This window comes from Ranitomeya variabilis, chromosome 5, assembly GCF_051348905.1.
Source record: "Ranitomeya variabilis isolate aRanVar5 chromosome 5, aRanVar5.hap1, whole genome shotgun sequence".
Lineage (NCBI taxonomy): Eukaryota > Metazoa > Chordata > Amphibia > Anura > Dendrobatidae > Ranitomeya > Ranitomeya variabilis.
In genome coordinates this window covers 334,414,858-334,438,096 of record NC_135236.1, presented here as the reverse complement: position 1 = coordinate 334,438,096, position 23,239 = coordinate 334,414,858, and the positions used below count along the sequence as shown (strand labels likewise).

Below are 23,239 nucleotides of genomic sequence, written 5' to 3'. Positions count from 1 at the left end.
GCGGGGGAAGCAACTCTGTACCCCAGAGCAAACCAGCAGAAGAAATCACATATTAGCAAGCTGGACTAAACTCATCATACACAGAAATCATATTGCAGACTGATGAGCAAAAAATAATTAAACAGAACTTAGCTTCTCCTGAAGAGACTGAAACCGAAGATAATCAGGAGTAATCAGAATAGCACTGAGTACATTGACAGCCGGCAACAAGTGGAAGTGAAACAGAGCCAAAATAGGAAACTCCCAAGCGAATGACGAGGCAGCTGATCAGCCACAGACCCGCAGGAAAACAAACAAAGCCACCAGGGGGAGCCCAAAACAAAAGTCACACAATACCACCTGTGACCACAAGAGGGAGCCCGAAAACAGAGTTCACAACAGTACCCCCCCCTTGAGGAGGGGTCACCGAACCCTCATCAAAACCCCCAGGGCGATCAGGGTGAGCCACATGGAAGGCACGAACCAAATCGGCCGCATGAACATCAGAGGCGACAACCCAGGAATTATCCTTCTGACCATAGCCCTTCCATTTAACCAAATACTGAAGCCTCCGTCTAGAAATACGAGAATCCAAGATCTTCTCCACCACGTATTCCAATTCTCCCTCAACCAGCACAGGGGCAGGAGGCTCAACCAGAGGACCCACAGGCACCACATACCTCCGCAACAACGACCGATGAAACACATTATGAATAGCAAACGATGCTGGGAGGTCCAAACGAAATGACACAGGGTTAAGGACTTCCAAAATCTTATAAGGACCGATAAACCGAGGCTTGAACTTAGGAGAGGAGATCTTCATAGGAACAAAGCGAGAAAACAACCACACCAAGTCCCCAACGCGAAGTCGGGGACCCACACAGCGACGGCGGTTGGCAAAGCGCTGAGCCTTCTCTTGTGACAGCTTCAAATTGTCCACAACATGATTCCAAATCTGATGCAACCTATCCACCACAACATCCACTCCAGGACAGTCAGAAGGCTCCACCTGACCCGAGGAAAAACGAGGATGAAACCCCGAATTACAAAAAAAAGGAGAAATCAAAGTAGCAGAACTAGCCCGATTATTAAGGGCAAACTCGGCCAACGGCAAAAAAGTCACCCAGTCGTCCTGATCAGCAGAAACAAAACATCTCAAATAGGTTTCCAAGGTCTGATTAGTTCGTTCGGTTTGGCCATTCATCTGAGGATGGAAGGCTGACGAAAAAGACAAATCAATGCCCATCTTAGCGCAAAAGGTCCGCCAAAATCTAGACACAAACTGGGATCCTCTGTCGGAAACAATATTTTCAGGGATCCCATGCAAACGAACCACATTTTGAAAAAACAGCAGAACCAACTCGGAGGAGGAAGGCAACTTAGGCAAGGGCACCAAATGGACCATCTTAGAAAAACGATCACATACCAGCCAGATGACAGACATTCTCTGAGAGACAGGAAGATCTGAAATAAAATCCATGGAAATGTGCGTCCAAGGCCTCTTCGGGACAGGCAAAGGTAATAGCAAACCACTGGCACGAGAACAGCAAGGCTTAGCCCGAGCACAAATTCCACAAGACTGCACAAAGGAACGCACATCCCGCGACAAGGAAGGCCACCAGAAGGACCTAGCCACCAAATCTCTGGTACCAAAAATCCCAGGATGACCCGCCAACACCGAAGAATGAACCTCGGAAATAACTCTGCTGGTCCATCTATCCAGGACAAACAGTCTCTCCGGTGGACAACGGTCAGGTCTATCCGCCTGAAACTCCTGCAGCACTCGTCGCAAATCTGGGGAGATGGCAGACAAAATCACCCCTTCTCTGAGAATACCAGCCGGCTCTGAATCTCCAGGAGAGTCAGGCACAAAACTCTTAGAAAGAGCATCAGCCTTTACATTCTTCGAACCAGGCAGGTACGAGACCACGAAATCAAAACGAGAGAAAAACAACGACCAACGAGCATGTCTAGGATTCAGCCGCTTGGCCGACTCGAGATAAATCAGATTCTTGTGATCAGTCAAGACCACCACACGATGCTTAGCTCCCTCAAGCCAATGTCGCCACTCCTCAAATGCCCACTTCATAGCCAACAACTCCCGATTACCGACATCATAATTCCCCTCGGCAGGCGAAAACTTTCTTGAAAAGAAAGCACATGGCTTCATCACAGAGCCATCGGCGCTTCTCTGCGACAAAACAGCCCCCGCTCCAATCTCGGAAGCATCAACCTCGACCTGGAAAGGAAGAGAGACATCTGGCTGACATAAGACCGGAGCCGAAGAAAACCGGCGCTTCAGCTCCCGAAAGGCCTCCACAGCCGCAGGAGACCAGTTAGTAACATCAGAACCTTTCTTGGTCAAATCCGTCAAAGGCTTAACAACACCAGAAAAATTAGCGATGAAGCGACGGTAAAAATTAGCAAATCCCAAGAACTTCTGAAGACTCTTAACAGATGTAGGCTGCGTCCAGTCATGAATAGCCTGAACCTTGACTGGGTCCATCTCAATAGTAGAAGGAGAAAAAATGAAACCCAAAAAAGAAACCTTCTGGACTCCAAAAAGACATTTTGAGCCCTTCACAAATAAAGCATTGGCACGCAGGACCTGAAACACCATCCTGACCTGCTTAACATGGGACTCCCAATCAGAAAAAAACAGAATATCATCCAGATACACAATCATAAATTTATCCAGATATTCGCGGAAGATGTCGTGCATAAAAGACTGAAAGACAGAAGGAGCGTTAGAAAGTCCAAAAGGCATCACCAAGTACTCAAAATGGCCTTCGGGCGTATTAAATGCAGTTTTCCATTCATCACCCTGCTTATTACGCACAAGGTTATACGCACCACGAAGATCTATCTTGGTGAACCAACTAGACCCCTTAATGCGAGCAAACAGATCAGATAACAATGGCAAAGGATACTGAAATTTGACCGTGATTTTATTTAGAAGGCGATAATCAATACAAGGTCTCAGAGAACCATCCTTCTTAGCCACAAAAAAGAACCCCGCACCAAGAGGGGAGGAGGAGGGGCGAATAAGTCCTTTCTCCAAAGACTCCTTTATATAACTCCGCATGGCAGCATGCTCCGGCACTGACAAATTGAAAAGTCGTCCCTTAGGAAACTTACTACCAGGAATCAAATTTATAGCACAATCACAATCCCTATGAGGAGGTAGAGAACTGAGTTTGGGCTCATCAAATACATCCTGGTAGTCTGACAAAAACGCAGGGACTTCAGAAGGAGTGGATGAAGCAATTGACACCACAGGCGCGTCGCCATGAATTCCCTGACAACCCCAACTTGACACAGACATTGCTTTCCAATCCAGGACTGGATTATGAGTCTGCAACCATGGCAGACCCAACACGACAACATCATGCAAATTATGCAGCACAAGAAAGCGAATCACCTCCTGATGAACAGGAGTCATGCACATGGTCACTTGTGTCCAGTACTGAGGTTTATTCGTAGCCAATGGCGTAGCATCAATTCCCCTTAGTGGAATAGAGAATTTTAAAGGCTCCAAAACAAAACCACAGCGCCTGGCAAATGACAAGTCCATCAGACTCAGGGCAGCACCTGAATCTACAAAAGCCATAACCGGGTAAGATGACAAGGAACAAATCAGGGTAACAGACAAAATGAACTTAGGCTGTAAAGTACCAATGGTGACAGATTTATCAACCTTTTTTTTGCGCTTAGAGCATGCTGAGATAACATGAGCTGAGTCACCACAGTAAAAGCACAACCCATTTTGCCGTCTATAATTTTGCCGTTCACTTCTGGTCAGAATTCTATCACATTGCATAGACTCAGGTGTCTGTTCAGAAGACACCGCCAAATAGTGCGCAGGTTTGCGCTCCCGCAAACGCCGATCAATCTGAATGGCCAGAGTCATTGACTCATTCAGACCTGCAGGCGTAGGGAACCCCACCATGACATTCTTAATGGCCTCAGAAAGACCTTTTCTGAAATTTGCAGCCAGGGCATACTCATTCCACTGAGTAAGCACCGACCATTTCCGAAATTTCTGGCAGTACACCTCTGCTTCATCTTGCCCCTGAGAGAGGGCCAACAAAGCTTTTTCAGCCTGGTTCTCAAGATTAGGTTCCTCATAGAGCAATCCAAGGGCCAGAAAAAACGCATCAACACTGAGCAATGCCGGATCCCCTGGCGCCAATGCGAAGGCCCAATCTTGAGGGTCACCACGCAAGAAAGAAATTATCATTTTAACTTGCTGAACGGAATCACCAGAGGAACGAGGTTTCAAAGAAAGAAACAATTTACAATTGTTCTTAAAATTCAGGAACCTAGATCTATCTCCAGAAAACAACTCCGGAATAGGTATTCTAGGCTCTGACATAGGACTGTGAACAACAAAATCTTGAATACTTTGTACCCTTGCAGCAAGATGATCTACACTGGAGGCCAAACTCTGAATATCCATATCAGCAGCTGAGTTCAGAGCCACACCAAGATTAAGAGGAGGAGAGAAGCTAGACACACAGCAGCTAGACACACGGCAAAAAAAAAAAAAAATTCTCAAGGCTTCTTTTCTCCTGCTTCTGCCATGCAATTAACACTTTACCGGCCGGCTGTACTGTTATGATCCTAGTGGCAAGGATCACAAGTAGGACTAGCTAAGTAACTAAACCGACTACAAACTCTGGGGAAGTGGTAACTGAATTGACCGCAACCTGATCCTATCCGCAAACAACTATAGGCAGCCGTGGAACGTTACCTGAAAATACTAGACGTCTCTTCACGGCCTGAGAAACTGACTATTCCTAGAGGGAACGAAAATCCTTACTTGCCTCAGTGAAATGACCCCAAAGATATAGAATAGCCCCCCACAAATATTAACGGTGAGTTAAGGGGAAAGCACAAACGCAGAGATGAAATTAGATTTAGCAAATGAGGCCTGCTAACACTAGAAAGCAGAAAATAGAAAGGGAACTGTGCGGTCAATTAAAAACCCTATTCAAAATATCCACGCAGAGATCGCTCGAGCCCCCGCACCAACTAACGGTGCGGGGGAAGCAACTCTGTACCCCAGAGCAAACCAGCAGAAGAAATCACATATTACCAAGCTGGAATAAACTCATCATACACAGAAATCATATTGCAGACTGATGAGCAAAAAATAATTAAACAGAACTTAGCTCTCCTGAAGAGACTGAAACCGAAGATAATCAGGAGTAATCAGAATAGTACTGAGTACATTGACAGCCGGCAACAAGTGGAAGTGAAACAGAGCCAAAATAGGAAACTCCCAAGCGAATGACGAGGCAGCTGATCAGCCACAGACCCGCAGGAAAACAAACAAAGCCACCAGGGGGAGCCCAAAACAAAAGTCACACAATACCACCTGTGACCACAAGAGGGAGCCCGAAAACAGAGTTCACAACACCCACCCCTGTACCTAAGCATGCCACCCTTTTTTAATTTATTGTTGTTTTGCGAGACATTAACATCTATTTATTTTTTGGGAGTACTAACTGTGTCAGACACTCCTTGCAATACTCCTCCACTGACCACAATGCTGCCTGTGTATCCATGTAACCGATTTAAAACTGCCATGAGCCTATTGTTTGTTATGTTAGGCCTTCGTTAGCCTGTCTGCGGTCCCTACTTGCAATACTCCTCCACTGACCACAATGCTGCCTGGAGTGCCTGCCTGTGTATCCATGTAACCAATTTAAAACTGCCATGAGCCTATTGTTTGTTATTTTAGGCCTTTGTTAGCCTGTCTGCGGTCCCTACTTGCAATACTCCTCCACTGACCACACCAATGCTGCCCGTGTACCCCTGGAACCTATTTAAAAGTTCATAGAGCCTAGTTATATATTTTATTTACTATTAATAAGGCCATGATGGACTACGCTGTACCACGCTACAAGCTAACCAGTCGACACTTCTTTTGCGAGAAAAGCCATCCCAACCCTCCACCAGCATGTAAAAGACCGCATTGTCCATGCACTCTGGCAATCTGTGAGTACAAAGGTGCACCTGACAACAGACGCATGGACCTGTAGGCATGGCCACGGAAGATTACGTGTCCATTACGGCGCAATGGGTTAATGTGGTGGATGCATGGTCCACAGGGGACAGCCTACTAAGTCTGTCTGCAGTCCCTAATTCAAATTGTCCTCCACTGTCTAAATCAGAGCTTCAACCTTCTGGCTTTCGGCCTATAGTATCAGAAATTAAACTGCATTTGGCCTTCAACTTTGGTTACGGCCTACTAACGGTGTCTGCCCCTCCCTGGTGCTGACCTCCACTGTATAAAGCTGAGCTTCAACCTTCTGGCTCTCATTAAGTGCTGTTTTTTAAAAAACTTGGTGGTTACAGCCTACTAACGGTGTCTGCCCCTCCCTGGTGTTTGCCCTCAACTGAATAAATCTGAGCTTCAACCTTCTGGCTCTCATTAAGTGCTGTTTTTTAAAAACTTGGTGGTTAGGGCCTACTAACGGTGTCTGCCGCTCCCTGGTGTTTGTCCTCAACTGAATAAAGCTGAGCTTCAACCTTCTGGCTTTCGGCCTATAGTATCAGATATTAAACTGCATTTGGCCTTCAACTTTGGTTACGGCCTACTAACGGTGTCTGCCCCTCCCTGGTGTTGACCTCCACTGTATAAAGCTGAGCTTCAACCTTCTGGCTCTCATTAAGTGCTGTTTTTTTAAAAACTTGGTGGTTACAGTCTACTAACGGTGTCTGCCCCTCCCTGGTGTTTGTCCTCAACTGAATAAAGCTGAGCTTCAACCTTCTGGCTCTCATTAAGTGCTGTTTTTTAAAAACTTGGTGGTTAGGGCCTACTAACGGTGTCTGCCCCTCCCTGGTGTTGTCCTCCACTGTATAAAGCTGAGCTTCAGTCTTTAGGCTTTTGGCCTAAAGTATCAGATATTAAACTGCATTTGGCCTATTAGTGTGTTTGGGCCCTTAACCCCTTCACCCCAAAGCCTGTTTTCACCTAAGTGACACGGCCAATTTTTACAATTCTGACCACTGTCACTTTATGAGGTCATAACTCTGAAATGCTTCAACGGATCCCACTGATTCTGAGATTGTTTTCTCGTGACATATTGTACTTTATGATAGTGGTAAAACTTCTTCGATATGACTTGCATTTATTTGTGAAAAAAACAGAAATCTGTCGAAAATTATGAAAATTTAGCAATTTTCAAATTTTTCGTTTTTATGCCCTTAAATTAGAGAGTTATATCACATAATATAGTTAATAAACAACATTTCCCACATGTCTGCTTTACATCAGCACAATTTTGGAAACATAATTTTTTTTTGTTAGGGAGTTATAAGGGTTAAAAGTTGACCAGCGATTTCTCATTTTTGCAACAAAATTTGCAAAACCATTTTTTTTACTGACCACCTCACACTTGAAGTGACTTTGAGGGGTCTACATGACAGAAAATGTCCAAAAGTGACACCATTCTAAAAACTGCACCCCTCAAGGTACTCTAAACCACATTCAAAAAGTTTATTAACCCTTCAGGTGCTTCACAGGAATTTTTGGAATGTTTAAAAAAAATTGAACATTTAACTTTTTTTTCACAAAATTTTTACTTCAGATCCAATTTGTTTTATTTTACCAAGGGTAACAGGAGAAATTGGACCAAAAAAGTTGTTGTACATTTTGTCCTGAGTACGCCGATACCCCACATGTTGGGGTAAACCATTGATTGGGCACATGGCAGAGCTCGGAAGGGAAGGAGCGCCATTTGACTTTTCAATGCAAAATTGGCTGGATTTGAGATCGGAACCCATGTCGTGTTTGGAGAGCCCCTGACGTGCCTAAACAGTGGAAACCCCAACAAATGACACCATTTTGGAAAGTAGACCCTCTAAGGAACTAATCTAGATGTGTGGTGAGCACTTTGAACCTCCAAGTGCTTCACATAAGTTTATAATGTAGAGCCGTAAAAAAAATTAATATTAATTTTCACAAAAAATGATCTTTTTGCCCCAAATTTTTTATTTTCCCAAGGGTAGCAGGATAAATTGGACCCCAAAAGTTGTTGTGCAATTTGTCCTGAGTACGCTGATACTTCATATATGGGGATAAACCACTGTTTGGGCGCATGGCAGAGCTCGGAAGGGAAGGAGCGCCATTTGACTTTTCAATGCAAAATTGGCTGGAATTGAGATCGGAACCCATGTCGTGTTTGGAGAGCCCCTGACGTGCCTAAACAGTGGAAACCCCCACAAGTGACACCATTTTGGAAAGTAGACCCTCTAAGGAACTAATCTAGATGTGTGGTGAGCACTTTGAACCTCCAAGTGCTTCACCGAAGTTTATAATGTGGAGCCGTAAAAAAAAATTAATATTAATTTTCACAAAAAATGATATTTTTGCCCCAAATTTTTTATTTTCCCAAGGGTAGCAGGATAAATTGGACCCCAAAAGTTGTTGTGCAATTTGTCCTGAGTACGCTGATACTTCATATATGGGGATAAACCACTGTTTGGGCGCATGGCAGAGCTTGGAAGGGAAGGAGCGCCATTTGACTTTTCAATGCAAAATTGGCTGGAATTGAGATCGGAACCCATGTCGTGTTTGGAGAGCCCCTGACGTGCCTAAACAGTGGAAACCCCCACAAGTGACACCATTTTGGAAAGAAGACCCCCTAAGGAACTTATTTAGATGTGTGGTGAGCACTTTTAACCCCCAGTTGTTTCACTAAAGTTTAGAATGTAGCGCTGTGAAAATCAAAAAATCATTTTTTCTTTCCACAAAATGATGTTTTAGCCCGCAATTTTTTTTCCCCCAAGGGTAACAGGAGAAATTGGACCACAAAAGTTATTGTCCAATTTGTCCTGAGTACTCTGATACCCCATACATTGGGGGGAACCACTGTTTGGGCGCACGGCAGAGCTCGGAAGGGAAGGAGCGCCGTTTGAAATGCAGACTTAGATGGATTGGTCTGCAGGTGTCATGTTGCATTTGCAGAGCCCCTGATGTACCTAAACAGTAGAAACCCCCCACAAGTGACCCCATATTGGAAACTAGACCCCCCACGGAACTTATCTAGATGTGTTGTGAGAACTTTGAACCAACAAGTGTTTCACTACAGTTTATCACGCAGAGCCGTGAAAATAAAAAATATTTTTTTTTCCACGAAAATTATATTTTAGCCCCCACATTTTTATTTTCCCAAGGGTAACAGGAGAAATTGGACAACAAAAGTTGTTGTCCAATTTGTCCTGAGTACGCTGATACCCCATATATGGGGGGGAACCACTGTTTGGGCGCACGGCAGAGCTCGGAAGGGAAGGAGCGCCGTTTGAAATGCAGACTTAGATGGATTGGTCTGCAGGTGTCATGTTGCATTTGCAGAGCCCCTGATGTACCTAAACAGTAGAAACCCCCCACAAGTGACCCCATATTGGAAACTAGACCCCCCACGGAACTTATCTAGATGTGTTTTGAGAACTTTGAACCCCCAAGTGCTTCACTACAGTTTATAACGCAGAGCCGCGAAAATAAAAAAATATATTTTTTTCCACGAAAATTATATTTTAGCCCCCATGTTTTTATTTTCCCAAGGGTAAGGCTGGTTTCACACTTGCGTTTTTATCTGCATGCGTTTTTTTAAAAAACGCATGTGTGAAAAAACGCATGTAATCGCGGTAAAACGCATGCGTTTTTTTAGACGCATGTGTTTTTATAGAAAAACACAAGAAAAAAACAAAAAACCCTAACCCTACCCCTAACCCTACCCCTAACCTGAAATACGTGGCACTGAAATACGTGGCACTGAAATACGTTTATATACGTATATACGTATATACGTATATAAGTGCCACGATATTTCAGTGGCCACGTATATAAGTGCCACGTATATAAGTGCCACGTATATAAGTGCCACGTATATAAGTGCCACGTATTTCATGTACATGCCAAGATATTTAAGTGCCACGTATATAAGTGCCACGTATATAAGTGCCACGTATTTAAGTGCCACGTATTTAAGTGCCACGTATTTAAGTGCCACGTATTTAAGTGCCACGTATTTCACGTAAATGCCACGATATTTCAGTGCCACGTATTTCACTGAAATATCGTGGCACTTAAATACGTGGCACTGAAATATCGTGGCACTGAAATATCGTGGCACTGAAATACGTGGCACTGAAATACGTGGCACTGAAATACGTGGCACTGAAATACGTGGCACTGAAATACGTGGCACTATGACTGTCAGAAAATGTTCATTAAACGGTTAGGGATGAGTTTAGGGTTAGGGTTTGGATCCCTTTATCACCTTGATGGTGGTGGGTGACTTTTCAGTGTGTGTTCTGGTTTTTTTCTATAAAAACGCATGCGTTTTTAACGCAAACAAACGCGTTGAGATCGGACGCCATGTCGCGTTTGGAGAGCCCCTGATGTGCCTAAACAGTGAAAACTCCCCAATTCTAACTGAAACCCTAACCCCAACCCTAACCCTAGTCCTAACCCTAGCGCTACTTTCACACTAGCGTTTTTTTGCATAAGTCGCAATGCGTCGTTTTGGCAAAAAAACGCATCCTGCAAAGTCATCTGCAGGATGCATTTTTTCCCCATAGACTAACATTAGCGACGTATTGACACACGTCGCAAGCGTCGTGCGACGGTTGCGTCGTGTTGTGGCGGACCGCCGGCAGCAAAAAACGTTACATGTAACTTTTTTTGTGCTGACGGTCCACCATTTCCGACCGCGCATGCGCGGCTGGAACTCCGCCCCCACCTCCCCGCACCTCACAATGGGGCAGGGGATGCGTGGAAAAACAGCATCCGCTGCCCCCGTTGTGCGGCGCTAGCACAGTATGCGTCGGTATGTCGGGCCGACGCAGCGCGACGGCCCCGTACCGATGCTAGTGTGAAAGTAGCCTAACGGGAAAATGGAAATAAATATATTTTTTAAAATTTTATTATTTTTCCCTAACTAAGGGGGTGATGAAGGGGGATTTGATTTACTTTTATAGCGTTTTTTGGGCGGATTTTTATGATTGGCAGCCGTCACACACTAAAAGACGCTTTTTATTGCAAAAAATAGTTTTTGCATCACATTTTGAGAGCTATAATTTTTCCATATTTTGGTCCACAGAGTCATGTGAGGTCTTGTTTTTTGCACGACGAGTTGACGTTTTTATTGGTAACATTTTCCGGTATATGACATTTTTTGATCGCTTTTTATTCCGATTTTTGGGAGGCGGAATGAACAAAAACCAGTAATTCCTGAAATTCTTTTAGGGGGTGCATTTATACCGTTCCGCGTTTGGTAAAAAGGATAAAGCAGTTTTATTCTTCGGGTCAGTACGATTACAGCGATACCTCATTTATGTAATTTTTTTATGTTTTGGCGCTTTTACACAATAAAAACTATTTTATATAAAAAAATAATTGTTTTTGCATCGCTTTATTCTGAGAGCTATAACTTTTTTATTTTTCTGCTGATCATGCTGTATGGCGGCTTTTTTTTTGCGGGACAAGATGACGTTTTCAGCGGTACCATGGTTATTTATATCCGTCTTTTTGATCGCGTGTTATTCCACTTTTTGTTTGGCGGTATGAGAATAAAGCGTTGTTTTTTGCCTCGTTTTTTTTTTTTTTTTTTTTTACGGTGTTCACTGAAGGGGTTAACTAGTGATATAGTTTTATAGGTGGGGTCGTTACGGACGCGGCGATACTAAATATGTGTACTTTTATTGTGTGGTGTTTTTTTTATTTAGATAAAGAAATGTATTTATGGGAATATATATATATTTTTTTTTCTTTATTTAGGAATTTTTTTTTTTTTTTTTACACATGTAGAAAAAATTTTTTTTAACTTTTTTACTTTGTCCCAGGGGGGGACATCACAGATCGTTGATCAGACAGTGTGCACAGCACTCTGTCTGATCACCGATGTGACAGGCACGTTCCACAGGCTTGCCGGTGCCTGCTATGAGGATTCTCAGCAGACGCCGGCAAGCAGGGTCATCTTATGACCCGGAAGGAGTCCTGCGGCCATCTTGGATCCGGGGACTCCTTCCAGGTCACCGGAGCAGCGCGATCTCATCGCGCTGCTCCGGTGGGAGAGCGCAGGGAGCCCCCGTCCCTGCGCGATCCCCCTCTATGCCGCTGTCACTATTGACAGCGGCATCAGAGGGGATAAATGCCCGCGATCGGCGACAGCGCCGATCGTGGGCATTGCTGCGGGGTGTCAGCTGTCATATACAGCTGACACCCGCACCCGATCACCGCGGCGCTCAGCGCGAGACCGCAGTGATCGAGCCGCCGTACTAGTACTGCGGCTGGCACTAATGCAGTGCCGGCAGCGCCGTACTAGTACGGCGCATGGCACGAAGGGGTTAAAACAGTGTCTGCTGCTCCTGGGTTTGCTACTCCACTGAACAAAGCAATGCCGCCTGTTTAGTCCTGTTACCAATTTTGAACTGCATTTAGCCTACTTTATTCTTTGGCCCTATATCTGTTTCCTCCTCATCCTGCCCATTGCCCAGCCACTGCTAGATGAGTCTGCTGGTACATTGACCTAGACCACTACATTCCCCTTGCACTCTACACAGCCAGAATCTGACCCTGCTGAAAGTAAGGTTCCCCTTCTCGCATGTTATACCACCTTACACGGGGACAAAGAGGAAGGTGCAGATGAAAGTGCAGGTTCCTTCATCAGGTGGGGGGGCATACTCGTTGGCGACGTCACTGGCACAGGGCCCCTCAGAGTACGCAAAAGTGTCGCTGCTGGTGGGAGGCGCCCCGCCATGCAAACACACCGCTGTACTTTGAGGGGCCCTGTGCCAGTGCCAATGCGAACGAGTGGGCCCCCCCTGCTTGCTCAGGATCACAGCACTTGCAACGTTGAAATACTTACCTCTCCCTGCTCCACCGCCGTGACGTAGTCCACGATTCCTGGGCCCACTAAAACCTTGAACCAGCCCTACCCCCCACAACTTTTTCCAAATGACCCCCAAGTTCCAATGAACAACTATTATTATAAAGTTAATTAAGATTGACAAGCTTCAGAAACAAGAATGGATGTTTTTGGCATTAAAATGGGCACTGTAGGTGTTTTCCTGGCCTCCACTCACTGACGACTATGCTTCCCCATTGACTTGCATTGGGTTTCGTGTTTCGGTCGATCCCCGACTTTTAGCGATAATCGGCCGACTGCACTCGACTCGACTCTGGACAAAGTCGGGTTTCACAAAACCCGACTCGATCTTTAAAAAATGAAAGTCGCTCAACCCTATTGGCAACTTTAGAACTCTCCAGCACTTTATTTTGAATCTATTTTTGGGTGCTTCTTAAAGACATTTCTCTTCTCCTCTTTCTGTTCTCCATTCTTAGTGTGGCACTCACAGATGCACAATGCAAAGACTGAGTCAACTTCTCCCCTTTTTATCTGGTTTCAGGTGTGATTTTCATACTGCCCCAGGTGAGTTTGAGTGAGCATCACATGCTTGAAACAAAAGTTGCTTACCCATAATTTTGAAAAGGTGCCAACAATTTTGTCCTGCCCATTCTTGGGGTTATGTGTGAAATTACCGTAAGTCCAATTTACCTTTTTTTTCTCAGTTTTTTTGTATTGTTCCAATACACAGAAAGGAAATAAACATGTGTAAAACAAAACATGTGTAATTGTAGTAATTTCAAGGATGCCAACATTTTCGGCCCTGTGTTAAGTAAATAAATATCTGTTAGTTAAGTTACTACTTAGTCCTCAATCTCTGCATTGGTGCATCCATGTACCTGTTAACACATCACTCTGTGCTCAGCTGTTTCTGTAGGTCCCATAATGCTTGAATAGCCTGGCAGAATGCTGGATCTCAGCTCCATTTAATTTGATTCTTTGTGTGCTAACATGAGAAATATGGAAGTCTGCACCCTATTATCAATCACTCTGGAAAGATGACAACTATGGTGGAAAACTTTTTAAGAAATAAAACATGCCATCAAGAGATTTGAAATACCTTAGTGTTTAAAAATCTTTGCATAATAAACCATGAACAATTAAAAGGGTTTCCAAACCACTATAAAAAGCTTCACATTTTTCAACGGGCAGTAATAGAGCAACTCACTCATAAGTATGTTTTGGTTTTTTTTAATTATTCCTGGAAGTCTGTTTTGCTTTTGATTACGAGACAGGAATAACTGATCGCTTCCTGCACTAACTTCATGTTCTGTCTGTGGATACTGTGGTTAACCTTCCTACTAGGCAACAAGTCACCTGTCTGTAGAACAAAAGGATATGATGTTTTAATTCAAATTGCAATATATGTGAAACATGTGCGTATGGGCAGAGGCTTGTCAGTCACTGTCAGCAGGCGGGGAAAAGTCGACAGGGACCCGCCTGTACAACTAGTCAATAGAATGACTCAGTCTCCGGCACCTACTGAAGGCATTAACATACATTAGTATGTGCATGGGGTCCCTTCACATGGCAAGGTTTCTTTCACATGGCAGTATTTACATTACATCAGTATTTTGCATCAGTGTTTGCAAGCCAAAACAGGAGTTGTCCAAATCTTTCCGCTAGAGGCCTGTTACTTTGGTCTTCCAGGATTTCATATATCTTGAGCGTTTTGTCCCTGTGGCCTGCTGGGTAGACTCTGACAAGGCAGATTTTTGAACAGGATCTTCCTCCTGTGAGTCTCTTACAGATCTCCATACATTGAGAGGTGACCACAGGGGTGTCTTTGTCAGTGGTCTTCTGCTTCCCATTGTGCTCCTCTGCGTGTGATAATACTCGTGGAGATGGTCCAGGGTGCAAGGCTGTGTTGTAATCTGTGCTTCTGCATTCTGCACATTTCACCCTAGCTTCACAGTTCCTGGCAAGATGAGATGTTGTGGCACAGGAAAGAAATATATCTTGGTACCGTGTTAGCCAGTAGATAGAAAAATATTTATAATTGAGAGTCCTCAGTGGTTGATACCTTTTACCAGTTAGCCATTAAAAGGTATCAACCACTGAGGACTCTCAATTCTAAATATGTTGTGGCACAGCATTTGAGCCAGATGTTGTTTTCCTTGAGGAATCCTTTGCAATCCTCCAAAGACTTATTCCTGAAGGCTCTGCATTTCAGTAGAGGATATCGTTTCCTGTGCAGAGGACACTGCTTACTGACATCTTGAGGTTTGTTCTCTTCTGGAGGGGGCTTACTTGTATTGTGAGGAGGACCTGTGGAAACAATATTAGTTTTGTGGATTGCCACGGGTGTCTTACTGGGTTTGACACCGGGGGCAGTGGAACATGAGAGTGAAGTCAAAACTAGGGTCAATTCTGATCCTAGCTGTTTGAGTGACAAATTCTACAAATACAGTGAAAGGAGGGAATGGTACGTTATGAGTTTGCTTTATGCCGTGAACCATGTGTAACCCACTTTTGTTGTAAGTTGTAAGGAAGTTTCTATACTATCGGATTGACACCCCTAGCAGTGTCTAAGAATGCCTTTCTGGGCAAGTGTCCTTCCTCCTAGGTAACCTGTAATTCTATCAATAAATCACTCAATTTTCTAAGCTTTTAATAACCTTTGGGCCCTATCTTAGGGAAATCAATTCTTTTGAATAAAGCATTCTCTATGACTTCTATGGACCCATAGCATTCCTAAAGTCTTTCCCACACTTTGCATAAACCTATGTCTGGATGCTTTATATTACTGTCTCTTAGTCTTTTGGCATGCTCGACCGACTCACTTCCGAGCCACTTTACCAGGAGATCTAACTCCTCACTACTTGAAAGGTCCAGTCCCTGGATGGCGTTCTGGAACGAGGTTCGCCATGATCTATAGTTTTCGGCTTGGTCAGTGAACTTTACAAGTCCTTTTGAAACCAGTACTCGGCAGGCAAAGAACTTTGCAAAGTCCATGGTGGCTTGGTCAGTGCTGGTACGAGCCGGTGTGTTATAGTCATGTCTAATGTGTAGTGTATCACCATACCTGGGAGATGCTCCTGGCTTCGGATAGTCTGCATAGTACCTTTCTGATGAAGAAGGTGTCTCTTTAATGCGGGATGGGAGCTGTACCTTCTGCTCAGTGGAACGGTAGCTGTGGTCGACAACTCTGTGCTGGGCGTCTTCTTGTCTGGAGTAGCAAAGTTCAGGGTTGGATCGCTGGTAATCGGCATAGGCTGGTCGATGTAATGCGTCAGGGCTGTCATCCATGCCAGAATGTTGATGGACGTACTCTGCGACGCGCTGCCCTGGATTTTTCTGCTCTAGATGTGTTCCGAGAACGTTGCTGCATCTCTCATCATCAGGATTCTCTACTGCTTCCAAGTTCTCTGCCTTGGCTATTGCGGCCACTGTCTCTTTGTCTGTGGCAAGTCTTTCCAGAGACGCTTGCAGATGCGCACTCTCTGCTTCTTGCTCTGCCTGCAAATGTGCGGTTTCTGCTTGTCTCAACTTTAATTGGATCTCTTGTTCGGGGAAGGAGGACCTCGCTTTAAATGCTTCGGCTTCAGCACAAGCAACAGCATCAAGCTCTTTTATTGATGACTTGTTAGAGCCTGCTCGTGACCTCGTTTTGAGTGAAGATGTATCGCATCAAGACATTGTGTGCTTAGCTGCGCATAATTGAGTATTTTGGCAGGAAACGGAGTCTATACGTGGGCAGGCTTCCGCGTGGCGGGAATGATGTAGCACTTCTTGATGGACTGCAGTATCATTCTGCGGCTGTGTGGAGGCTGCTGTGATACCTCTATGCGGAGCAGTGTGGATGTTAGCGGTCCTGAACAGTCTGATCAACCACAGCCTGCGACCGGCTATCAGTTTCACTGAAGGCAGCTAATCTGGTCTTACTGGGGACTGAACTCTTGTTCCCTGTGGCTGTGTGGCGGCTTTTGTAATACCCGTATGCAGTGCAGTCTGGGTGGCAGCGGTCCCGTACAGCCTGTGCAATCACCTCGTGCAACCGGCTGTCCGTTTTTACTGTTCTGCCTTCCTTCATGTATGGTGCTGTGTGGATTTCAGCATATAGCTAAACCCTCGTCCACTTCCCAGTAAACAGACTGTATGGATTCTTAAGTCTGTATTTATTGAGATGACGAACAGTGGATGATAATGGGTAAAAACTACAAGGAAATACCAGCATATCAGTACTTGGCACATTACAGCATGATGCAGGATGCAATGAATAACAGGGACATTGATGAGAGCGCATAACACAGGTAACAGAAAGATACAGTTATCATGGCTATCTAGAGCGAGTTCAGGCTGCCAGCCTTGTACTACTTATACAGACATGCATCTATCTGCATACAGAGAAAACAGCAATATGATACAAAGCACAACATGCCTAACTACACAATATGCTACATGGTGGCTGCATAACTGTTCTAACACAAACATGTAGGTACATTTGACCCTCACCGGAATCCACTTGTCAGGAGCAGTGATTTGTAGGGAGAGAGCCAGGAACACGTGTGTGTAAGACTCAATGTTCGGGGGAAAATGTCTGCAAGCCTTCTTGCCCCTGAAACTAAGGGGGTGGTTCTAATCAGAACATGCTGCTTAAAGAGAAATGCTAATTTATCCAGGAACATTATAAATGGGCAACTAATGACATCTAATGGTTATAACTGGTACTACATTATGAAAATTACTTGCTGCTCATAACTGGGCAGAACAGCCATGTAGAAGTGGTCTTGGGATAGTATAAATAACAGAGAAACAACAGCACAACACTTAAGCACTTAATTCATTCTGGTCCACCCATAGATTTTAAATGTCTTTTCTCTGTTCTGATGTTCTAAAACATTGATGCAGAGCAAGATGCTTCTACACAATCGTGCAGCTTCAGGAGCGGTGAGACATCTATCAGAAACAGCTGGACTCCCTATAGAGGAAGCAGAGATGGTTAAATACTATCTCTGACTTTCTGATCCCTATAAAGACAGCTCTTAGCAAGCTATGTATACAGTATATGAAGCATTGACAGTGTTTCGCACTCCAGATCCAGCGGTCATGTGATCGTTAGATTTAGGGAGAGCAGGAGCTGCTGGATCATGGCTAACCCAGTCACCTTGACATGCAGGTAGGAGTTGGAATTTCCCTTGTAACTAGATCTAATACTCCAACCCCAGTTACAGGGAAAACATCAATAAAAAGAATATATTAATATGTTAAAACATTCCCTCCCAAAGGTCTTTTAAGACCACAGTGTAAATACATGAAAAATAACACATACAGAAAAAGCAAGAAAAATAAAACCAAACAAAGAAAAGAGAGAATGGAAGTCTAAATCGCTGTTTCTAGCCCCACCACTATTGAAAAAAAAAGTCAAATGTATAAAAATAATTTCTACATTAACGTGAATGCAATTTAAAATGTTTTGTGGTTATAAATTTATTTAAAAAATGACCCACATTTTTCTTCTCTCATTTTTCCATGATATCACCAAAAGATAAAAAAATAATGAAGTGTAAAAATGGCATAAAAATTTAAGCTCCATGTGTCACGATCATAAGAGAAAAAAATGTGCCTGAGCGAAAATGCGACAAATTGGCCCAGTGCTGACCACAGATCATGTGACTTTGTTGTGTTCAATCTGATTCAGCAGAGCTGTCTATTGTGTTGAGTCTATTGTAGTGTGGAGCTGACTGTTTTGAGTCTGGTGTAGGAGTGCTGACTTTGTTGTTGGGTGCAGTGTAGCAAAGCTGACTGTCATGTTGGGTGTGGTGTAGCAAACCTGACTGTTGTGTTTGGTCTTGTGTAGCAGAGCTGAATATGTTGTGTTGGGTCTGGTTTAGGAAAGTTGACTGCTGTTTTAGATCTGATGCAGCAAGGCCTTCTGTTGTATCGTGTTGACTATGGTGTAGCAGAACTGGCTTTTGTTGTGTGGGATCTGGTGTAGTGGAGTTGACTGTGTCTTTTTGGGTGTGGTGTACCAGAGCTGACTATGATGTGTTGGGTTTGGTGTAGCAGAGATGATTGTTGTGTTGGCTATAGTGTAACAGAGCTCAATATTATGTTTGGTCTTGTGAGTCTGATGTGGCAGAACTGACAGTATTGTGCTGGGTCTGTTGTAGCAGTGCTAACTGTTGTGTTGAGTCTAGAGCAGCACAGCTGACTGATGTGTTGTGGTGGGTCTGGTGTAGCAACTGGGTATATATACAGGTCCTTCTCAAAAAATTAGCATATAGTGTTAAATTTCATTATTTACCATAATATAATGATTACAATTAAACTTTCATATATTATAGATTCATTATCCACCAACTGAAATTTGTCAGGTCTTTTATTGTTTTAATACTGATGATTTTGGCATACAACTCCTGAAAACCCAAAAAACCTGTCTCAATAAATTAGCATATTTCACCCGTCCAATCAAATAAAAGTGTTTTTTAATAACAAACAAAAAAACCATCAAATAATAATGTTCAGTTATGCACTCAATACTTGGTCGGGAATCCTTTGGCAGAAATGACTGCTTCAATGCGGCGTGGCATGGAGGCAATCAGCCTGTGACACTGCTGAGATGTTATGGAGGCCCAGGATGCTTCAATAGCGGCCTTAAGCTCATCCAGAGTGTTGGGTCTTGCGTCTCTCAACTTTCTCTTCACAATATCCCACATATTCTCTATGGGGTTCAGGTCAGGAGAGTTGGCAGGCCAATTGAGCACAGTAATACCATGGTCAGTAAACCATTTACCAGTGGTTTTGGCACTGTGAGCAGGTGCCAGGTCGTGCTGGAAAATGAAATCTTCATCTCCATAAAGCATTTCAGCCGATGGAAGCATGAAGTGCTCCAAAATCTCCTGATAGCTAGCTGCATTGACCCTGCCCTTGATGAAACACAGTGGACCAACACCAGCAGCTGACATGGCACCCCACACCATCACTGACTGTGGGTACTTGACACTGGACTTCAGGCATTTTGGCATTTCCTTCTCCCCAGTCTTCCTCCAGACTCTGGCACCTTGATTTCCGAATGACATGCAAAATTTGCTTTCATCAGAAAAAAGTACTTGGGACCACTTAGCAACAGTCCAGTGCTGCTTCTCTTTAGCCCAGGTCAGGCGCTTCTGCCGCTGTTTATGGTTCAAAAGTGGCTTTACCTGGGGAATGCGGCACCTGTAGCCCATTTCCTGCACACGCCTGTGCACGGTGGCTCTGGATGTTTCCACACCAGACTCAGTCCACAATCTTCCTCAGGGTCCGGTCACCTCTTCTTGTTGTACAGAGTTTTCTGCCACATTGTTTCCTTCCAACAGACTTACCATTGAGGTGCCTTGATACAGCACTCTGGGTACAGCCTATTTGTTGAGAAATTTCTTTCTGGGTCTTACCCTCTTGCTTGAGGGTGTCAATGATGGCCTTCTTGACATCTGTCAGGTCGCTAGTCTTACCCATGATGGGGGTTTTGAGTAATGAACCAGGCAGGGAGTTTTTAAAAGCCTCAGGTATCTTTTGCATGTGTTTAGAGTTAATTAGTTGATTCAGAAGATTAGGGTAATAGGTCGTTTAGAGAACCTTTTCTTGATATGCTAATTTATTGAGACAGGTTTTTTGGGTTTTCAGGAGTTGTATGCCAAAATCATCAGTATTAAAACAATAAAAGACCTGACAAATTTCAGTTGGTGGATAATGAATCTATAATATATGAAAGTTTAATTGTAATCATTACATTATGGTAAATAATGAAATTTAACACTATATGCTAATTTTTTGAGAAGGACCTGTATACTGCGTGGGCTGTGTGATATACTGCGGGGGCTGTGCTATATACTACATGGGCAGTGTTATATACTACGTGGGCTGTGTGATATACTGCGTGGGCTGTGCTATATACTACATGGGCAGTGTTATGTACTACATGCGCTGTGTGATATACTGCGGGGGCTGTGCTATATACTACATGGGCAGTGTTATATACTACGTGGGCTGTGTTATATACTGTGTGGGCTGTGCTATATACTACATGCCCTGTGTTATATACTGCGTGGCCTGTGTTATATACTGCGTGGGCTGTGTTATATAGTATGTGGGCTGTGTTATATAGTATGTGGGCTGTGTTATGTACTGCGTGCCCTGTATTAACGCATCGGGTATTCTAGAATATGTATGTATGTATATAGCAGCCACATAGTATATAGTATAGCACAGGCCACGTACTATTTGTCTGCTATATACTACATGCCTCCTATATACTACGTGCCTGTGCAATATACTATGTGGCTGCTATATACATGCATATATACATACATATTCTAGAATACCCGATGCGTTAGAATAGGGCCACCATCTAGTGTGTATATATATATATATATATATATATACAGTGGGGCAAAAAAGTATTTAGTCAGTCAGCAATAGTGCAAGTTCCACCACTTAAAAAGATGAGAGGCGTCTGTAATTTACATTATAGGTAGACCTCAACTATGGGAGACAAACTGAGAAAAAAAAATCCAGAAAATCACATTTTCTGTTTTTTTATCATTTTATTTGCATATTATGGTGGAAAATAAATATTTGGTCAGAAAAAAACAATCAAGATTTCTGGCTCTCACAGACCTGTAACTTCTTCTGTCTCCTCTTTCCTCCACTCATTACCTGTAGTAATGGCACCTGTTTAAACTTGTTATCAGTATAAAAAGACACCTGTGCACACCCTCAAACAGTCTGACTCCAAACTCCACTATGGTGAAGACCAAAGAGCTGTCAAAGGACACCAGAAACAAAATTGTAGCCCTGCACCAGGCTGGGAAGACTGAATCTGCAATAGCCAACCAGCTTGGAGTGAAGAAATCAACAGTGGGAGCAATAATTAGAAAATGGAAGACATTCAAGACCACTGATAATCTCCGTCGATCTGGGGCTCCACGCAAAATCCCACCCCGTGGGGTCAGAATGATCACAAGAACGGTGCGCAAAAATCCCAGAACCACGCGGGGGGACCTAGTGAATGAACTGCAGAAAGCTGGGACCAATGTAACAAGGCCTACCATAAGTAACACACTACGCCACCATGGACTCAGATCCTGCAGTGCCAGACGTGTCCCACTGCTTAAGCCAGTACATGTCCAGGCCCGTCTGAAGTTTGCTAGAGAGCATTTGGATGATCCAGAGGAGTTTTGGGAGAATGTCCTATGGTCTGATGAAACCAAACTGGAACTGTTTGGTAGAAACACAACTTGTCGTGTTTGGAGGAAAAAGAATACTGAGTTGCATCCATCCAACACCATACCTACTGTAAAGCATGGTGGTGGAAACATCATGCTTTGGGGCTGTTTCTCTGCAAAGGGGCCAGGACGACTGATCCGGGTACATGAAAGAATGAATGGGGCCATGTATCGTGAGATTTTGAGTGCAAACCTCCTTCCATCAGCAAGGGCATTGAAGATGAAACGTGGCTGGGTCTTTCAACATGACAATGATCCAAAGCACACCGCCAGGGCAACGAAGGAGTGGCTTCGTAAGAAGCATTTCAAGGTCCTGGAGTGGCCTAGCCAGTCTCCAGATCTCAACCCTATAGAAAACCTTTGGAGGGAGTTGAAAGTCCGTGTTGCCAAGCGAAAAGCCAAAAACATCACTGCTCTAGAGGAGATCTGCATGGAGGAATGGGCCAACATACCAACAACAGTGTGTGGCAACCTTGTGAAGACTTACAGAAAACGTTTGACCTCTGTCATGGCCAACAAAGGATATATTACAAAGTATTGAGATGAAATTTTGTTTCTGACCAAATACTTATTTTCCACCATAATATGCAAATAAAATGATAAAAAAACAGAAAATGTGATTTTCTGGATTTTTTTTCTCAGTTTGTCTCCCATAGTTGAGGTCTACCTATGATGTAAATTACAGACGCCTCTCATCTTTTTAAGTGGTGGAACTTGCACTATTGCTGACTGACTAAATACTTTTTTGCCCCACTGTATATATATATACTGTATATATACAGTATATATATATATATATATATATATATATATATATATATATATATATATATATATATACACTCACCGGCCACTTTATTAGGTACACCTGTCCAACTTCTTGTTAACACTTAATTTCTAATCAGCCAATCACATGGCGGCAACTCAGTGCATTTAGGCATGTAGACATGGTCAAGACAATCTCCTGCAGTTCAAACCGAGCATCAGTAGGGGGAAGAAAGGTGATTTGAGTGCCTTTGAACGTGGCATGGTTGTTGGTGCCAGAAGGGCTGGTCTGAGTATTTCAGAAACTGCTGATCTACTGGGATTTTCACGCACAACCATCTCTAGGGTTTACAGAGAATGGTCCAAAAA

At 43.7% G+C, this 23,239-nt stretch overlaps 1 protein-coding gene across 4 annotated transcripts in view; it reads left to right on the top strand.

Annotated features, from left to right (window-relative positions):
• The window catches only part of RELN (reelin), a 1,394,857-nt gene that overhangs the window by 243,846 nt on the left and 1,127,772 nt on the right, over positions 1–23,239 (top strand). The window lies entirely within an intron of this gene.